At 36.4% G+C, this 21640-nt stretch overlaps 1 protein-coding gene across 6 annotated transcripts in view; it reads left to right on the top strand.

Annotated features, from left to right (window-relative positions):
• The window catches only part of LOC145661197 (uncharacterized), a 453672-nt gene that overhangs the window by 9230 nt on the left and 422802 nt on the right, over positions 1 to 21640 (top strand). For 5 of the 6 annotated variants that reach the window (XM_081726653.1, XM_081726657.1, XM_081726655.1 and 2 more), the window contains exon 2: positions 4561 to 4608. The gene's annotated coding sequence lies outside the window, so the exon portion shown is untranslated. Of the gene's footprint in view, positions 1 to 4560; positions 4609 to 19445; positions 19539 to 21640 lie in introns of those variants that run through there. The other variant, XM_081726665.1, reaches the window with a different exon arrangement.

Below are 21640 nucleotides of genomic sequence, written 5' to 3'. Positions count from 1 at the left end.
TTGTTCGGAAATATTAGTAAAATTCGGAAAATATAATTTAAATACTATTTCTTCACCTGATACTAATCTTATTTTTGCTGTAACGTGTTTCTATTATATATACACAACGTATTTCGCTAGCAGAAATAATACTTAAAGCAACATGTTTTAATTTTACTTTTTAGTTTTCTGATTTCTGGTAAAAATCCCTCTTTATTATTTGGGCCATTCCATCGTCACGGGCAGGACATTTACACTACATTTTTGATGCTTTAAAGTTGTATATTTCTAAAAGTACAACATAAATTCTGCTAATTGTATGATATATGAGCAGTACAGGACTTAGGAGTATATGTAGTTTATGTTTTCAGTATTTTTTTTTTTTCTGTTTAGAGTAGAAAATATTAATTCCTAAACGTCTGTCACGGGTGGGGACAAAAAAGAGAAGTGACTTTCGACACACCAAGTGAATGTTACAAAACTCTGTGAATTCTTAGCTCAAAATGTTCTTATTTAAACGGGAATGTATAGATGATGAAACTTTTTAACAAACTTCACATAAGAGAAATTTGCCAAATATTTATTTAATGAATAAACTAAACTGTGTCATGGGCAGGACACATGGTTGTCACGGGTAGGACACCGTGTGAATCAACACACAAAATCTCAATAATAATGATTTCAAAAATGAAATAAAATCGAAAATAAGTCAATTTCTGCTGTTCTGTTATAGCATTTTACACAAATAATTATATTTACTTTACTTGGGGCTCGCTTTTATCACATAATAATAATAATATGTCCTACACTTATTTCACACCAGCTACACTTTAAAAAATGGTTTCATTTGCTCATTTACACCCACTTTGTAGGGAAATTCGTACGAAACACTGTCTAACAGTATATAAAATAGGTGCTGGTATCTAGTGCCCGTGCCGTGGAAAATCAGCGCCCGGGGCGAGAGTATGCGACGCGTCGCGACGGCGACCCCGTAAATATGAGTGAGGTCGACAGACCAGCCGCAAAGCGTCACCATGGTTGGCGCGCGACGCGTAAGAAAATTTTCAAAAATAAACTCTGCTTTTCCTTGATTTTGAGCACTTTTTAACAGTTTTCCTTCCATTTTATATATATATATATATATAAATAATTTTTTTCCTCTTGAATTTTGCGCCCCCTTACTTTGACGCCCGGGGCCGTCACCCCGCTCGCCCCTCCCCCCGGGGCACAGCACTGCTGGTATCAAAGGTAATATTTGATCGGGCTTTCGGAATCATCATTTTCAGAATCTGAATAAAAGTCTGTTAGAAATTTAAAGATTTTGCACGGATGAAGCTCTGATTTAAAAGTTCGACGAACTACCAGATTTTCGTTGTCAAATTGCAGGAAAAACTGTTTTGATTGGGGACAATCAATTGACAAGAGCATTTTCCCGTCTTTTATTCAAAACGTCTTTTTTTTTCAATTTCTGCTGATGATAGTAGTAAAACAGATATATTTTGAAACGAAGAGCTTAAAGCTGCTCTTCTTTTGTTTCACAAATTTCCATACTGGTCGTTTTGTACGTACTCCAATCCCACCTACTGCTCCCTTGAAACGAACAGAAAGGTGACGCTAGTGATAATATTTATATGACACTTATTTTAAGTTAAAACATCATACTGACAGTTAGATAATCCTCTATTTAAGTAAATAATGTTCATGCTTAGAAAACTTTATTTTAGTACACATGGAATCATTTTCTATCATGAACAACCAATGTACACAAACTACCCCACCAGTGGCATGCCTACTGTCACGGGCAGGACAAGTTTTCAAATTGAAATAAATCGAAATATATTGTTAGCATTAGTCCAAAATTTGGTAAATGTGAAGTACACGTGCAAATTGCTACTTCTATTAAGTACGAACCACATTCACAAATTTAGTAATTCAGTACTATAACTTTTGGTAGTTTTCTGTCACGGGCAGGACACTCAAGTTGACGTTTATATCTTTAATGATATTATAAACAATTTTTATCCTGTAAACACTTTTTCAACTGCAGCTTGTAGCAAAAAGAAGCATCTTAAATAGCTCGAAGTTACTTCAGCCAAACATGCACAATATACCGTAAAATGTTGCCGATAACAAGAATAAAAAAAAATCCTCGCAGCTATGTTACAAATTCACAACTCAGACTTAAAATTTTACGTGAATTCTAAGTATAAATAAGTTTTTCTTTGTGAAAAAGTAAATTTCGTTCTATTACTCCATATATACGTAAAAATGCATTGGTTTTGACAGTTTTTCGAAAATTTGGGTTCAGGCTCACTTTCGCGTGGAATGGCCCATTTGTATATTTTTCGAACAACTCAAAAAGCGAAATGATCTTATTTACATATACACACATACACATGAACTTAAGGACCTCAGAAACTATGAATTCGACACTGGAGGGGGAGATACATAAAACGATCAAAAATGACCATAGTTTTCATGGTTGCTGAGATGAAGAGTAACACTTCTGATGCTGTTTAAATAAAAATTCAGGCCCGCAACTTAGGGGAGGGAGAAGAAGAGATATATAAAAATGATCGAAAATAGCCGATATCAGTGTCGAATCCATAGTTTTCGGGGTCACTGAGGTGAACAGTGACACTTTCGATGGCGCTTGAATCCAAATAAATCCCCGCAAACTGGGGAAGGAGGGAGATATATATAAAAATGATACAGAATGATAGATATTAGTGCGAATCCATAGTTTTCAGGGCCACTGAGATGAACAGTGACATTTCCGATGCAGTTTATATCCAAATTCAATGCCGAAAGTTTAGGGACGGGGAAGGAGGTGATCATGGTGCGAATTACCGGGGGGATGAGGGGGACTTTCCCCCTCAATCACATTTTGTTCCCCCCAAAGAAGTCAGCTGAAGTATCCCCACCGGGGATGCTCGCTTTCCCCCCCCAAACTATGCTTAGTATAACGCCAAATTTCACTGATTTTTGTCATTTCTTGTAAGTTTAATTTTCTAGCTGTATTTCGAAATGAGCGATGTAAACTATTCACTTTTGGCCATTTCTAATTTCTCCACTATTTTCACCGTTGTTTAGTTGAACTATATTACTATGACTACAGTTGTTACTTGCAACCGTATCCTCGTACCCTTCAGTTCATCGTCGTTCGTGAATTTGAATGTACTAATTGCGCATAACAAAGTCACATATGGATTTATAAGTGCTCTTAGCGGTTAGCCAAGAAGAAGTAAACAAATAGCTTCTTCCACCATACTTAGCGAAGTTCGGACATGTCATATTCATTCTCTACATTTGTATCAATTGTCATCTAATTTTTATTTGTGTTATATTTCTTTCATTTCCAGTGTATTCTTTGTTAGCACATGGTCCTCATTCCCTAGTAGTTGTGTGTATGCAACTCAAAAGTTGCGTTTAATTTGTGGTAATTAGCATAGTAATCACTTCCTTTTATAGTTTACGGAAATGAGGTGCATTAAGATCGCGTGCTTTCACTCGGGATCATTCTAGGAGCAAGAAGCCTTTTTTAAAAAAGGTTTTCAGATATATTTCCCGATTTTCCCCAAACTTTCCTTTTTCCATGCCTCTAAGGGGCATAGACAATATTGCAATTCAGAAATCGTATCATTTTAAAGAAAATGAAGTGTTAGCCATGAAATTGATTGGAAAATTAATTTATCCAGAAATTTTAGATCGCAATTTTCCCTGTTAGTGTAAATTTCCTACTTTCAAACAGGATTAAGACATATTTTTTCCCATGTCATTATATAAGATATTCCAATGGTATTTGACAAAGAGATACAACACCTTTGTATTATTGCAGGATACATTAAGGTCGCGTACTCTCACCTGAAGCGGCTCTAGGGGCGTTCAAACTTCCAAAACCGATATTTTTTAAAGAAAAATTTCCAATTTCCTCCAGATTTCCCTTTCCTTGTACGTCATATGGACATGTGCTATGTTGCATTTAAAAGCCTATTTTATTCTGAAGAGAATGACGTATCAATCATGAAATTCAGATGAATAGTGTTGAAGCAGTAGCTACTTAAAATGGATATTGTGAAAAATAGCCCTATTTTTCAAGATGGCGGCCATTTTCCAATATGGCGGTCAAAAACTTTAAACCTTACCTCTAGATTTCTTCTTCTCCCGGGTGTAAACAAGTATTCCTGAAAGTTTCACTTTTTTCCAGAAGTCCACAATTCTTATAGAATTGCCCACTTAAACTCCGCACTAAATTTAAATGTTTCTTTTGTGAACCTGTTCTTCCTAAAGATAAGATTAGATGAAAATTGTTACAAAGTGCTAGAGGGTCATTAGCAGAACAGGACGGGACCATTTGTAGTTTTCACTCTTCTCGGTGAGTAAGCGACTAATTATCACATTCAGACAATACTATGAATAGGATTATCTCATAATATATCATTAAGTTCTTCGATATTGGTACTTACGTATTTTCCACTTTTTCGCCAACTTGTTGCTATGTTACACTATTTTTAGATATTAAAATGTATTACAGCTCAGTTCCACATAATATATTTTGATTATCTGTTTGCTTTCTTCCAGATCTTCAATGTTTTTGCATCGATTTCATTAGTAGCAAGCACGTATACGGTAAGTCCAAGTTTGCCCTCAATTTCCCTTGATAGACTTAACTTTAGAGATTATCTCTGTGTATAACTTTGTCAGGTAGCTATAAATTTTCAGTCATGCCTCAAGTTTTGATAGCCTTGAGGTATAAACCTGTATTAGTATTAGACCAGACGTGAGAATCAAGTCTGCGAAAAATTCGTGCGTGCGCCTTAGACTTAGCCTTCACAGATTATCTCTGTGTATGACTTTGCCAAATGTAAATTTTAAGTCATGCTTGACAAGTGAATCAATTTAAAGGTATTTTAAAGCTAGCCTTATATGACATATTATTGGCAAGTGTGAAGCAAGCTTGAGATCGAGAAACTAGCAAGCTTGCTATTGCCGTGGTTAGGCTTGCAGATATGTAAATCTAAGATTGTGCAAGTCTATAGTCTTAGCCTTGAAGGCTTGAGTAAGGCTATTAAAAGTCTGAAATGCTATTATGGTTCCATTCAATGACAGTTCTTTGCAGCGTACGAAATTATTTACAAATGCTGAGTGGAAATACTATTATTACTTTTCTTCTTCTTCTTCTTATTATTATTATTATTATTATTATTATTATTATTATTATTATTATTATTATTATTATTATCCTGCTACTACTAATAATAAGATTTAATAATAATAATGTTTCAGAACATTCGCCGTTATCGTTATTTGAAATTGAAATATGTCTGCATTTCTTTTCCCCCTCCATTGATATGTAAGTTTCTAAATTGAATATTTTAAACAATTGGTTTACATTTCATGGGAAGGAAATAATATCTAGTAGTAGGGTTACCAGATTTTTATTTACCAAATCGGGGACATCTTTTTAAAAGAAGAGTTCGTGATTACTGAAATGTATAACCTAAACTAAATAATTTAGAGACATTTAATTTCATCGTAAACTAGGCATTTCCAACCCCTAGTCCGCGGGCCACAAGGATATTCTCAGTTTTGATGTAAATGAAAAAGCAATAAAATTTTAAATTCATATTACAACTTCTTTTCATTGCGTATTTCCAACTAGAAAACTTCAGTATTTGGTCTAATTTTACGGGAAAGTTAACAAATTTGTAAAATCTGGAGCTTTCGAAGGCCGCTGTTTTTCATTTTTTTTTTTTTTTCAAATCAAAAGATCTCATATGCAGTACCGCTCAAAGGTTTTCGAACACCCCGGATTGTTGTAAGTATCTGCTGTGATCCTGTTATTTTGGTACGAGAACTTTACTACCCTGCATGAGAGGTAGGCCTACTCCTGCCTATAGCACCAAATTTGACGACAGTTGAATCGAGGTCTGAGAGGTACTGCATATGATATGTCAAATCATAATTAATAAAATTGAAACCAAAAAAGACAATTTGATATAGATATTGCATAGTATAAACGAAAGTGTGGAAGGTGAGGCAAGATATTAGTTTTGTTTGGAAAGTGTAGATATAGAGGGTAAATGTAATGACAAAACTTTGAAAGAGAAAGTAGTTTTGCAAATTTTGTAGTTCCTTATAGCTTGTTGATATCCTAACGTTTATAACGCCAAAAATATCATACTTTGAAAAGTGCCTACGATAGTTTCGTACGCTCCATTGTTGCTCGTTGAAGTGGAGCCCCCGCATTATATTTGAATATTGTACAGGGTGTCCGAGAAGTCCTTCCCTGATTACAGAAATTGATAACTCAGGCTAGAAATAAGATAGAAATATGAAACTGGTGTTGAATTGTTTACAAACTATAAAAGTTTTTGCCTGTGTTAGGTTTGTTCTGTTTTACCAAGTCTCAATTTTTTTGTTTTAGTTTTTTAGTACGTAAGTAAGAAGCCCAAGAAGCCATGCCAACCAACCAGGAGAAGGCACAGTGTGTCCTGTGGTACCATGAGACACGATCACCAACCACGGTGCAGAGACAGTTCCAGACAACATTTGGGAGGACTCTACCTGATGTCAAGAGCATTAAAGCCTGGTATGAGAAGTTCAAGAACACAGGGTCGGTTGCTGACCTTCCGAGGTCTGGTCGACCAAGAACCTCAACAGACACGGTGGAGGCTGTGCGGCAGTCTTTTCTGAGAAGTCGTAAGAAATCGGTGCGCAGGGCCTCACGTGAATTACAGATGCCAAAAAGCTCTATCCATGACATTTTACACAAACGTTTATTGTTTCGTGCTTACAAAGTGCAACTCGTTCAGGCCTTGTTGCTCGACGACGGTACACGTCGATATGACTTTGCGGTCGAAATGCTAGCACGTATTGAGGACGATAATGGTTATCTCAGACGAATTGCCTTTTCCGACGAAGCGACATTCTTTGTCAGTGGAGTAGTGAATCGCCGTAATGTACGCATTTGGGGTTCAGAACCCCCCAGGGAGGTCAGGGAGTTCACCAGAGGCAATCCAAAGGTGAATGTTTGGTGCGCGTTATTGCACGATCGAATTATCGGGCCATTCTTCTTCGCTGAGGATACCATCACATCTGCAGTGTACCTGGATATGTTGCAACTGTATGCTGTTCCTCAGCTGCTTCAGTATCGCCCCGATGTCGTTTTTCAGCAAGACGGTGCACCACCTGATTGGGGTTTGGACGTCCGTGCCTATCTCGATAGGACATTTGCTGGGCGATGGATCGGTCGTGATGGACCAACAGCTTGGCCTCCACGCTCTCCTGACATAACCCCATTAGACTTCTTTTTATGGGGTGATGTCAAGGATGAGGTCTACCGAACACGTGTACCAGATCTAGAAACCCTGCAGCAACGAATAACCACAGTCGTTGCATCGATCCCTCCAGTGATGTTGGCTAATGTGTGGATGGAAATTGAATATCGCCTAGATGTGCTAAGTGCTACCAAGGGTGCTCATGTGGAAGTGTACTGATGTGACCAAAACTTTTATAGTTTGTAAACAATTCAACACCAGTTTCATGTTTCTATCTTATTTCTAGCCTGAGTTATCAATTTCTGTAATCAGGGAAGGACTTCTCGGACACCCTGTATATTTAGAATAGGGCCTATACAAGTTTTGACATAATTTGAATGGAATTTGTCTTAAAATATGATTTCTGCATCTGAATGCCCCCACCAAAAAAAAAAAAAAATGCAGAGAAATCGAGGTCCTTGCGAATCGCCCTTGCGAGGAGTTTCTGGTCTCGAAAATGTTGAGTTGATTTGAGTTTAGCGTCCCTTTCAGCAGCGAGGCTATATGAGACGTGGACCTACTGATTAACGTGGAATCCGAACCACATGAGCTCCCGCCGGGGGTCTCGAAAATGTAAGGAGAGTTAATACGAGTAGACATTCAAATTCGAGCCGAGACAAGAAATAGGGTCATTTAGGGACATTTCGACGCGTTAAGAAACAACTCGACTGTTACTCTGAAAGTTATGATAATTTTATTCTGCAAGAGCGATAATACGTGACAATAATCCTTGTCCTAGCTATAAAACACAAAATCTTCCCTTTGAATGCAGTACTTGCAAATGCAAGAACACATAAATGGAATGGTGCGGATAAGTAGATTTCGAAAGTCTTGCGGGAGAAATCGACTCTTACTACGGGAGATGTCGACACTATATAAACAATTAAATTCTTCACATCTTTAAAAACAGTGTCCTTTACAACAAACATAAAACGCAATGAAATACTAGATGTAAGGTTTTTTTTTTTCTACTCTCTACATAAGATTTATTTGCAAACTTTGCTGCGCTTCATTACAACTTAAGTTGAAATACAATAGCACTGAAACAATGTAAGCTCGTTAATAACAAACTTTGTTTCAGTCTGTTTTCCATCATATTGCTTTCAATATTTCACTACGCATAATAATCAATAATCGAAAATCACAATTTAACACAATCGTTTTCGAAATTCATATGTGAAGAGTCCAACAGAGGATGATTTCTTCCAACTGAAACTGACTTTCTCATAGTCTGCTTCACTGGCGTCTCTGGCATGTAAAATTTGGGGGGGGGGGGACATTGAAGAAAGTGATTAAAATGGTGCTACCTAGCCCAACCTGTTTATCTTCGATTCCATTAGTTACCTTTCTGCTTACCTTCACGAATCCCCTAAGGTATATCAAGAACTCTGATATAATCGTTCCACAGCCTGAATAATATATTCCAAGTAAATATGTTTATTATTATTATTTATTTTTTTTATTTATTTATTTGTTTGTTTGTTATTCTGTCGTTAGTAAATAAATTAAATTAGAATGAAATATTTAATATTTTGTACTTCAAAATATTGGGGGGGACGCGACCCAGCTCGTCCCCCCGCCAGAGACGCCTATGGTCTGCTTTCACATTTTACCAGCGTTCCTACGAAAAAGTTATCATAAGATGAATTGAAAATGTTTTTCAAACTGCGGAAGAAAGATACATTAAGGATTGACAATTTTGAGTAGTGTGTAGTGGGAGCATTAGAGGTTTTCTTTAATAGTATACATCACGATCTTTGACACATGTACTGTGCTAATCTAAAACCAAACCTGTGCTAATCTACCAATAGGCTTATACCAGACGAAATGACTCAGAAAGTGAGAAAGCGTGTTTGTTATACAGGGGTGTATCCACGGGGGGGGGGGGGGGGCATCGGGGCCAGGACTCCTCCAAACGACCAGCTTATAAAACATCATCGTAAGATTACTTCGCTTCAGTCATTTAAAAATAACAAAGTTTACATATAACTAATAATTTACGGCAAAATAGTATGGAAAATACTATTTTACCATACCGATCGAAAAATACCGGTATACAGGGGCGTCGTTAAGGGGGTAAGGGTGGAGCTTCCCCCCAAAGTTCTCAATTTCTTAACAAGTTGGCAATTTGAAGAATGCCACTTTGTTAGCGTTGCAAATCATTATCAGTTCTTTTATAGACTTGCATAAATTTTATGTAGTATCCTATTTTAAAATAAATTGATATATTCGTTGAAAGCTTCTTACTTGTTGCAAATGATCAGTGCCGGATTTACGTATAAGCTAAACAAGCTATAGCTTAGGGCCCCACTGTCTTGGGGGCTCCGAAAACCTGAAGAAAACTGGATATCCATTTTCAATGTATAAGAAAATCAATCAATAAAATAAAATTTACGTATACGTAGGACGTAGCAACAGTGCTTCCTGTTGTGTAGGCTACTATAATGTAAGTAATGGTGCCCCTTCTGCTAGCGTGCTTCCTAAACTATCATTAGTTTATCCATTTCTCTATATATAGGGTGCTACGTTCACCTGGACACGTAAAGGACCCCATCACCTTCAACAGCTTAGGGCCCCACTAAACCTAAATCCGACTCTCCAAGTGATCACACTTCACTTTTGTTCATTTGATATTCCTAAACATTTTGAAGAATCTTTAATGAAAAATCGGGAAATTGTACCACTGACAAAAGCTGAATAGAGGTGGCATGCAAAATTAAAACAAAGACAAACGAAAGAAGCATTTCGATTGCAGGTAGAGCATTGGACGCAAAAGCATTAGATACAAGAGCGTATACAAGACAAAACGCAGATTGTGGAGATTAATAAGAGAATAATGAGAATTAATAGGCCTATTAAAAAAATAAGAACAAGGCAGTGACTGGTTAGTACAAAACTTTTTACTATGTATAGTATGTAAATTTGACAAATTTAAGAGTTTTTTCGCAACAGTAAAATATAAAAGGGAAATAGATTTTGATACCAGAGTGAATATATTGTGTAACCGTATCTGCTTTGTGTGTGAATAGACCTTTCCCTTTGAACAAAAAGTGATCATATTAATACGGAGGAAATCAATTAGATTATTTCAGTTGTTTTGCTGTAAGACTGAAGGGGTAGGAGGGGAGATTAAGAGATCAAATAATATTACAGCAATTATTGTTAACAACAAGGTTAGAATATTAAAATAATGAAATTGCTACTACGTACAGTATTAATTACTAAACGAATGTGATTTCAGCATGGGACGAGGATTTTTTTTCCAATTAATATTTTGGAAAAAAATCACCCACTAAAACGTGCTGGGGGTGAATAAGGGCAGAATTTTGCAAAGTAATTACAATAATTCGTATGTAATCAATTCATATGTAATTACTGGGTAAAATAGTGGTGGTTAATTCCTAATATAGTTAAACATCTCTTAATGGGCATCTCTCAACAGTGGACACCTTCATAAGAGGACAAACTTTCTTATTCTTCCATGCCATAAATGTGTGTGGTGTGGTGTTAAGAGAGAGAATCCTTCCTTTTAGGGACACCTGTCAGTTACCACCAAATAATCGTGTTCCACCGATGTCCGTTTTGAGAGGTTTCACTGTATTGCTTAGTTTAATAATAATAATAATAATAATAATAAATGCTGAAATAACTTTATTGAACCTACCACTGCGAAGAGCCAACATTTTTATTATTATTATTATTATTATTATTATTATTATTATTATTATTATTATTATTAGTATTAGTAGTAGTAGTAGTAGTAGTAGTAGTAGCAGTAGTAGTGGTATTGCAATAGTTGCGTAACAAAATATGTTTTCTTTGAATTTGTTTAAAAATATATATCACTATTCTGAGAGGACCCCCCCTGTTATTTTGAACACCCCCAAGTAAAAATTTCTGGCGTACTTACTGTAAATAAGTATTATTATTATTATTATTATTATTATTATTATTATTATTATTATTATTATTATTATTATTATTATATTACAGCTTCACGTTCAATTTGAATAAATAAACCCCTACCGGGAATATAATTCAGGGCTCCAGCGCTAAAGCGTGTTCGTCCACCATACATCCACGAAGGTACTCGTTAAGATTGTGATATACTATTGCTAACCATTATGTTAGTACATCCGAAGAAAATTTGGAAACCTGTTTGACGTGATGAATCATCTCCATCTCTGTAGGAGGTGATATAAATGCAGCTTCGTGTGTGACAAAGCAGGAGTTCAATATGACGGGTGTCATCTTATCGCGGAATAAAATCTTCACAAATGGAAAGAAACGCCATGGGCAGTGTTTTGTTTACAACTTTTGTATTGAATTGGGGCACTTTGATGTGGAAAGCTGAAGCTTTTATCTGCAGCAAACTCCATGTGTAAATTTCCTTGTCAACTCATAACTAAACATATTTATGACAGGGGTTGGAACATTTTTGCGGTAGAGAATGGGAGCTCAGTGGCGCTCTCCCCGCTATCCTAATGGCTACTGTATGTGCCTTCGGTGCACGAGTTCTTTTCCATTTACGAGGAATTTTAACTGTTATCAAACGGTTGTTTGTCCCCGTCGCACTCAGTAGCAAATGGAATTGAAAAAAGTGAAATTAGGTAAAATAATGGTTATAACAGAAATAAAGTTATATATAACTTTATATATGTATATTTTAATGGTACTGTTCATCTTTAGTGAACTGGATCACCGGTTCGATCGCAGCTTGCATCAAGTAGACTTTCTGGTGGACAAACACTGTGTTTTTGTGTTTACTTCAGGTTGTTCTATTTCTTTCCACTTTCCTTATTTCACCATTTCATTCCTTCTCATCATTACTACTTCCTTTAGCCTTCGTGTATAATATGGGACATAAAATTGCAAGATTTCATTTCAGTTTTTTTGGAGATATGAAGTAATTTAATTGAAGTCGTAACTATTGAAATTTTAGTAGCGAACATCCCTCTTGAGCTTCATTCAATATGGCTGCCATATCCAATTTGGCCACCACCGTCTATAGAACAATCATGTTTATCTTAATTTCTTAATTTAGATTCAGTTCTACAGTCTTGGAATTTATTTAAAATATATATATATATATATATATATATATATATATATATATATATATATATATATATATATAAAATTTCCTTTGTTTGATATAGCCCTATAATTCATTTGTGGATGTCTGGTAGATATAAAGTTACAAATTATAGAGTAGGCTTGTCTATATCGCTTAACCTTGTACCTGTGCTTCTTTCAAGCGTATTTTTCTGATTTTTCTTGTTTGTTTGTTTGTTTTTTACACAAAATATTTATATAAGCAAAAAGATAAAGAAAATATGTCAATATACCATAACTACAATTGATATATACAAAATATGCTACATTTGAGTATAATGGGGCATTATACGGAAGATTCAAAAATTAAACTATCCCTGCCAGGCTGCACTGTTGGAGCATAAACGATATGGTTGGGTTAGATCAGACCCACTTGTGCTTCAGATAAAAAAAAAAAAGTAGTTGAAACAAGCTTTAAAAAGAGCGTTTGTATTTTAGTAGTTTAAATTTCACATAATAAATTCTGCTTCTTTCAGAACAGGAAATATACCTATTGCACTGAAAAACTAAAAGGAAAAAGAAAGAAGGAACTTCGAAAGATTCATAAAAGTAACGTATAATTCGAGGATAGTTCAAGACTTAAGATAACCTTAACATGTCACTTTCATCCGTTTGTTTTTTGATTCCCAAAATGTGATTGATGCGTATGACTGAGTAAAACATCATGAAAATGAATAGTTGGACTAAGTACATAAGAGTTTTACATTTGCAATACACAAGCTTTAAAAAAAAGAGTTTGATGCTGATATGTCCAAATTAGGGATGGTCGGGACCGGTTTTCGGCTCTGAATGGATCCTGTTCAAGAAGATCCGGTTCCTGGACCGACTTTTCGGATCCAGGTGTGGAACCGGTTCTGAAAACCGGATCCCTGTTCTGCCGGAACCGGAACTTGTGGCCATTCCTACGTAGTGACAGGCACTATCCAGGGGGGTCTAGGGGGGCCGGGCCCCTTCTAAATTTTTGCTGGCCCCCTAAAATTTTCACGACAGGCTTGCAAATAAACTATAATATGGTGATGAAATATAAAATGGTTGGATCGCCCCCCCCTACATTTTTTGGGCTGGGTACCGGCCTGCGTAGTGATGGGCACTTTGGTTCTTTTTCTGGAATCGATTCATTTCAACCTATTCCAAACAACGATTCGTTCCTACGGATCGAATCCTTTGGTTCCGGGAAGCTCTTCTCTGTGATTCCGAGTTTCTTGGTTTACCACTCTGATTCCTCTAGATCGAATCCTTTGGTTCCGATGAATTGAAGAATTTCTAAACCCCATATGGCATTCTGTGTGAGTTCTCTTTAAGGCAAACTGGTCAAACAACTTTTATCAACTGATAAATTATTGCAGAGTTGTTTTTTTTTAGAGGGAGAAGAAGGAGGGGAGGGATAACTGTTTGGAGACACGTGCAGAAAGCTCTATTTCTGCCTGAATTTTAGCTTTTGTCTGTTATATTTATTGTATCAGTGTTGCCAGACATACGATCTTAAGCGTGAAAGTACGATAATTTGCTTTTCTCGTATGTAATCCGATTCCTTGATCGTACGCATCATGTACAGTGTTCCTAAAATTTCATAGAATTTTTTTTTAAGAAAAAGGCATTATATTCTGTCATGCTTTATGTCTACCAATGACTACTAGTCCGCACTTTGTTACAACTCATTGTAGTAGTGCTTTGGGCGTTGATTTCCCTGTTTGTCTTTCAGTAAAATAAATGTAATCAGTGATGATTTCAAGAGCTAGAGCTGATTTTGAGTTTAACGTCCCTTTCAGCAGTGAGGCTATATGAGACGGTACTTACGGATTAAGGTGGAATCCGAAACACATGAGCTCCCTCCGGGAATCGAATCCGGGTCTCCTGCGCCAAAGGCGCGTATGCTAACCGCCTAGGCACGAAGGAGCTCCTTCAAGGGTTAGGACAGGAGAGATATATTCTTCACCCTGAGCAAGTCTTTGATCGTGCTCCACGTGGGTTAACAGTATTTTTGCAATACTACTGTCACCTTAGAATGCTCAGTGATAGAACGTTCACCTCAGATGCATGTGGTTCTTGGTTCGATTTCAGCTCGCGCCAAGTGAGCTTTGTAGTGGACAAACACCGTGTGCGTGGGTTTTCTAGGGGTTATCCCGTTTCTTCCCAATTTCTTCATTCAACCATTTCATTCATTTCTCATCTCCATCGTCTCTTTTAGCCTAGGAGGCATAAACGTGGAAGTTAAAGATTTCATTTCATTTTACTACTGTCACCCTCTGTATATCCCGTCTCTCTGGCGAAATCTTGAAATCACTGAATGTAATAGAGGATAAACTTATTACCCCGGCAGTGAATATATGCGTTTCAGTCAGTCAGTCTGCAATAATGGACCCACATGTGAAGCTTCATATTATCACATAATAAGTTCAACTCCATGATCTTTCTCCTGTATAATTCTAGCCAGTGCTGTACGCACAATTTTATCAAGAGGGGTTCATGCACTCAATTTCATATCGCTTTAGAGCAAACGTGATTTTTTATACATATGATAAGTTAATATAGTAAATATTTATTCTTCCATAATATCTTGCTCAAGGGGGTTTAAACTTCCAGGGGGTACGCCACTGGTGCGAGGTGGTACTAACTCACTTATTGTTATAATGCTCTTTTAGTTTATTGTGCACAATTTCAAGGCAAAATAATAAACATATCTGGATACAGTTTTCTTGTTTACTTTAGAGAAGTTTTATGCTCCGAGGCGAAAGAAGATAATGATTATGATCATGAAACAAATGGCGAAATGAAGTTCTAGAAAACCTATGCACACGGTATTTGTCCACCACAAAATCCCACTTGGAGCGAGCTGGATCCAATCATGGGCTTCAAGCATCAGATATGTCAGGACACAAATAGTAAAATGTTATACATGTAATAAAAAAAAAAAAGTAAATTCCTTTCGTAAGAGATCTTGATGTACGATCCTCCGGAGAATAAAACGATCCATTTATATTTTGCCTAAGGTTTTCGTGCTTCTTAAGTCTAGAATTCCTGTATAGTACGCTAATACTGGTTGTAAACTTTTACACACTCTTTCCGACAGTGAAATAAAATGAAATGAAATGAAATAGTTTTACGTCCCACGATTATGCCGGCTAGGCTAAATGAGACGGTGATGATGAGAAATGAATGAAATTGTGGAATGCATGAAGTGGGAGAACCCAAAGGAAATCCACGCACACGGTGGTTGTCCAACACAGAAGTTCACTTGACACGAGCTGGGATCAAACCAGGGACTCCATGCACCATAGGTGAACGCTCTACCACTGAGTCACTGCGGCCCCCTCTTTCCGACAACATACTGTAGAATATGTTCTTAAGTAATAGCCTATTTTCTAGATAATAAATAACATCGTAGAGGAATTTTAATGTTAGGGCAGCGGTGGCTCAGTGGTAGAGCGCTTACCTCTGGTGCATGGGTTTCTTAGTTCGATCCCAACTAGCACCAATGATCTTTGTGATAGACAAACACCGTATGTATCGGTTTTCTCGAAGTTCTCCCGTTTCTTCCCACTTTCTTCATTCTACCATTTCATTCATTTCTTATCATCGCCGTCCCCTTTTGCCTAGCCGGCACAGGCACGTAGCCAGGAGGGTCCGGACCCCCCCCGTTCGAGACCAGAAATGAAAAAAAAAATAAGGAAGGATAAAACGAAATGAAACGAGAAAAAGAAAAATCGGCGTTAAAAATTAAAAGAAAAAAAAAAGCTTTTGGTTACTCTTTCTTATGAGGACATTTATATTACTTGCAATGCAATGGTGGCGAGGTGAGTGGGATATCCTGGAAGAGTCAGGAAACTTGAAATTTCCGGAAGTTACGCAATTCTTAGAATTTCTGCTACTAGTCACGGAGATTTCAAGCTTCTGAAAGCATAATGCCGGTTGTGTAACAGCGTGTACATTTTTGATCATAATTTTTCGTCATCGCATTCTTGCAGTATCAAACATGTTATTTCAAAAACAATTTTCTACTACTCCTTTAACCTGTCATTTGGAACAGACAGTAGTTGAAGGCAGCGTTTCCCAACCGGTGTGCCGCGGCTTACTGGTGTGCCGCGAGGAAATCGAAACAGTTATTAATTCTATAGCAACCAAATTGCAAAACATAGGTAAAAATGTATATTTTTGTATTACACATTACTATGAATTTCTACCATGGAAAAAATTACTGTAATTGTAATATATTATTCTACATCTATTACTGTGTAGCAGACAGTATTTCGGCTCGTACACATTTCCACGGTTAGCTGCTATGTTACTCTTCATTTGAGAGTCATACTAACACCGAGAAATGGAAGCACTTGTACGGTACGCGTCAAGTGAACGTTCGTAGAACACTCATTCATACGTGAATGACAGAACAACACTTTGTTCAACAGCTGTGTGTGTTTTGACTTCGACGCATCGCAAGCTGTGTGATTGCAATAATATGCACCGGTTTTGATTAAAACAGCAAAGTTAAAAGTACAAGACATTTGTTTGTTTGTTCGTTATTTAGTCATCTTCGTTCTTAGTGAAAGGTTGGATACAGTTTTCGAATAAGAAAGCGTATTTTTAAAAATCTGAGTCCTATATTTCATTGCAATTGTTTTCTATTTTAAAATTAGAATAAAAAATAAGCATAATGAATTAGCATACTCGAGATCGAGCTTTCATCTCTGTGAGAAGAAGATCAGTAATCACACACACACACACACACACACACACACACACACACACACACACACACACACACAAAATACCATGGTATTTTATATTTGCAAATAATAATAATAATAATAATATCTATAAGTGTGCCGCGAGAATTCAAGTTAAACCCGTAGTGTGCCGCAAGTTGAAAAAGGTTGGGAAACGCTGAGTTGAAGGAATAATAAAAACAAAAGTTTATGTGAAAAGAAAGTTCTGTTAACATTTGATTCAACAGAGAAAGGAACGCAGATATTGTAAAATATTTTACAAGACATTATTGAGTTTGTACACTCATGTCCAAAATTATTGTCGCATGTCTATAAATATGTTGTTGTAGGAGTATAATTTGATAATGAATTCGCCCGGTATTTCTTACAATGTTAGTATGAGTATAATCGGCAGACATATAAGTGGCAAATTTTGTCAAAAGAGCAGTAAATAAGAACAATAAAACAAAAACAAAACTTTCTTGTCCATTTAGCAACATTTCGTTTTACTCACTCTAATTTTCGTATTTATAATTCTTTTTCTATGAAATTTACCACAAACAGGGTCTATACATTTCCCGATTATACACATGTATCAGTATTAAAATCACCCTGCAAAATCATTATCAAATTATGTTCTTACAAGAAAATAGTCATAGATATGCAACAGTCATTTTGGACATGAGCGTACTTTTTATAATAGTGAATATGCACTTTTTATAACAGTTGAGGTCGCAACGAAAGGAAAATTGTTATATTTGAATGAACAGAAGAAAAACGTAAATATTGTAAAATCATTTTCAATACGTTTTTGTAATATTTTGAGATTTCTTCATAGTTTGTTATTAAAATATCAACATATCCTCATTTTATTGTCCTAACAAACCAATATACGTATGCTGATAGTAAAGTAGTTTAGATTATTGGGCTTTCAGTGTTTCATGTCACGTCCCCCCCGTTACGAAATTCTGGCTAAACGAACCAGTAAAATAGTTTAGAATGATCGAGCCCCTGGTGTGATGACCACAGTATTTTATGTTACGGAAGCCCCCCCCCCCCCCTTCACAAAATCCTGGCTACGTGCCTGGCCAGCATAACCGTAGGACATAAAACTTAAAGATTTCATTTAATTTCTTATACGTATTATTACGCTCTAAACAACATATTGTTTTATTTGCCATAAAACAAGCTTTAATTCAATTGAGGGCTGAGCCAAGTGGCTAATGTACTACTTGTGCGTATAGTTCCGGATACGATCACGATAAGAGTGCTTCCCTTGGATGTAAGTGCTAGTAATGTCTCGCAGCACCACTTTATGCTTTGTTCAGTGGATCTTACCGAATAGCCCTTGTGTTGAACAGAAACGTTAAATCCCAATCAACCAATCGATTGCGTATTTTACATTAGCATCCAAATGAAAAATGAATGAAATTTTTCATTTTAACGTCCCACAGTTATATCCTTTAGAGTAAGAAAAACGAATCATTAAGGTGAGTGAATGATGAGGGAAGAATTAGTGGAATGAGAGTGCGGGTGAAAAAGGGAGTACTCCGTGGAAACTCACATACAGGATGTTGCCCACAACACATTTTAAAGAAAACCGTGTAGGTTAAATAAATAAAGAAAAAAAAAACAATTGTCTGTATTGTAATAAAAGAAATCAGTAGACCTGGTAACCCTGAACACCTATGGAAGAGTGAAAAGAAACATTTTGATAAGACTAGCAAGCACCACTCTTCGTAGTCTCTCCGTTGCGTTGGTAGAATTATATCAGAATACTAGCAGCGTTCACCCCGCTTCGCTGCGGTCACCCCGGAACGCAATAAACTTTGTTACTTAGATAATTTTTACTTTTTCGCTTTCAAGTGATTTATAGCGCCTGTCAGTTATGTTAACCCGCCGAGTCACAGGGTCATGCGGGTTGCATATAAATACGTTTATTTTTATACCTATGATGAACTAATAACAAAGGATTTGTACGTATGGACACCTGAATGGTCAATTATCTCAAGACACTGGTAATTGAAAATTAAAGTGATATGATAAAAACCATCTAGGGTCCACATCCTAACAACCCCCCCAAAATGAAAGAAATCGGTTCAGCCGTATTAGCGTGATGAGCGGACAAAGGATTTTTTTTACGTATTGACACCTGATTGGTCAATTATCTCAAGACACTGGTAATTGAAAATTAAAGTGATATGATAAAAACCATCTAGGGTCCAAATCCTAACAACCCCCCAAAAATGAAAGAAATCGGTTCAGCCGTATTAGCGTGATGAGCGGACAAAGGATTTTGTGCGTTCTCTTTTATATATATAGATTGCAAAGAAGGGACAGTTAAATCACAAAGAAAACCTTGGTTGTTTTTAGACCTACGCAGTAGGTTCGTTCCAGCAACGTCTCGTGATATAATTTTTTGGTAAGTTCACAGCCATTAGAAAATTCTACTTCTACAATTCTTTCAGTATTCTGAGTAAGCAAAACGGTATATAGGGCCGGATTTAGGAGGTGCAAAGATGCACTTGCACCCTTCCCCCTTGTAAATATACACTACCTAAAGCAGTGAAAATAGGAACACTATCAGAATTTTTTCTGTTGCCATGTTTCCGCTTGGACTTAAAACAAAGAAAAGTTTTGCAAGATCAGTAGTAAGTTAATTTTATAGGCTAAAAGTTGAAAGAAAAGGATTCACCGAGAGCAGACACTCAGCATTTCCAGGGTGATTTTTCTCATTCATACCACAGATGCCTACAGGCATTTTTTTTTTTTAAATTCAAATTGAATTTAAATGTACTGGTACTTATTGGTGCACCCCCCTCTCAGAAAATCCTGGATCCGATCCTATATACGTATATTCATACCCATTCATAAACAAATTCTCCATTCCATTTGAATATGAAATCACTTCTACTAACTCTTCTGAAGTTAACTTTTTACATTTTTTCTCTATTGATTTTATAGCGAATGCAATGGAACTATTTTGGGCTACAGCATTCCTTTAAATGTTTTTTTTTTTTTTTTTTTTTTTTAATATTTTTAATATAGTAAAACAACTTTCAGTTTCTGAAGTCGACGTCGGATTATTTACTATGATTTTCATGAATGTTGTTGTGTGCCATTCTCTTATTACGGACTCACCATCAATTTTACGACGATATACTAATGGCATCTGCATTAGATTCCAACGTCCGCTGTTAGCGTACGCACTTTTGGCGTGGTAGACCCGAGTTCGATTCCCGGAGGGAGCTCGTGTGGTTCGGATCCCACATTAAACTGTAGGTTCACGTCTCAAATTGTCTCGCTGCTGAACGGGACACTAAATTTAAAATAAAATAAAATAAATCTAAACGTTTGCTATCTCCTATCTTTGAATTGCCATTTATCCTGTTTTGTGAACTGTTAGCAGTATATACGCAACATGCAATGCATCAAATTATATGACAGTTGCAGATGCGCCTTTAATTACGAACGCTTTGTCCATGTACTCTCGCATTGCTGTCTCAAGACACTTCATAGCTGTTTATTTTGTATATACGTCCTCTGTTAGAGGTTAGACTTTAGAAGGCGAGATTTATAGTTTAAAAAGGAGATTACTGTAATGTGTTTTATGCTTTCCGACCTGGAATTGAACCCGGGTCTTATTCGCCAAAGACATACACTAGTCACTATATAAATGAGAAGAACAGGACACTTCATGAAGTCAACCAAACCACGGGGAAAAGAAAGAGCTACTCGAATTTTCGGACTCCTAATGAAGATGTACAGCATATTCAAACACCCTAAAATATGATGCAATCAATCAAAAATGACTGAATGTGACCTTTTTCTACAAGATTATTATGAGCCTTATTAGAAAAGATAATGCCAACGAATTGTGAAAGATTATTTGGCGTACTTTAGCAGGCGCGCACCCAGAAAATTTTGTTGGATGAATCCAAAGTTTGAGAGGAAATTCCAATGCTATAAGACACTACATCTACGAGTATGTACTATTGATCCGATATAATTCTACATCCGAGAAATGATAAGTAATCGTTAAGTTCTGTCAACTATATTCTCAGAAAAAATATAGAGTTAGAAGTTTTTTCAAAGAAAAGGAAGAGTACAGATGAACTTAACATAAAATCTTTAGGCTTCAAGAGTCATTTCTCCACTAAACAATTATAGTTTTATTGTGAAAGTGTACAAACATATGTCGAGTTAAGAAGTTTTGGGGAAGGTATCAGAACCTGGTAGATTCTCCGTGTGGGTGCTCCCCTGGTACTCACACCAGTTAAATTCAGCATAATTTTAATATGTTTAGTACATAATTCTTTATTTTTTCAATCAGATGTCCCAAATATACTACACAATTCAGGTTCACTGCTAATTCTCTTCATATAAGACGCAACAATAATATTTTCATTTCATAATCTGTCAGCCATTTATTGGTTTAAATCAACTTTGAAATTTTGACAGTTTAGTTTTCACCTCCAGAAGATAGTTAACTTTGGTCGATTATGTTCTAACTTCTTTCTAAAC

This window comes from Thermobia domestica, chromosome 1 (assembly GCF_964235325.1).
Source record: "Thermobia domestica chromosome 1, izTheDome1.hap1.1, whole genome shotgun sequence".
In the NCBI taxonomy this organism is placed as follows: Eukaryota; Metazoa; Arthropoda; class Insecta; order Zygentoma; family Lepismatidae; genus Thermobia; species Thermobia domestica.
The sequence above is the reverse complement of the archived record's forward strand: the minus strand, read 5'-3'. Positions and strand labels throughout refer to the sequence as shown.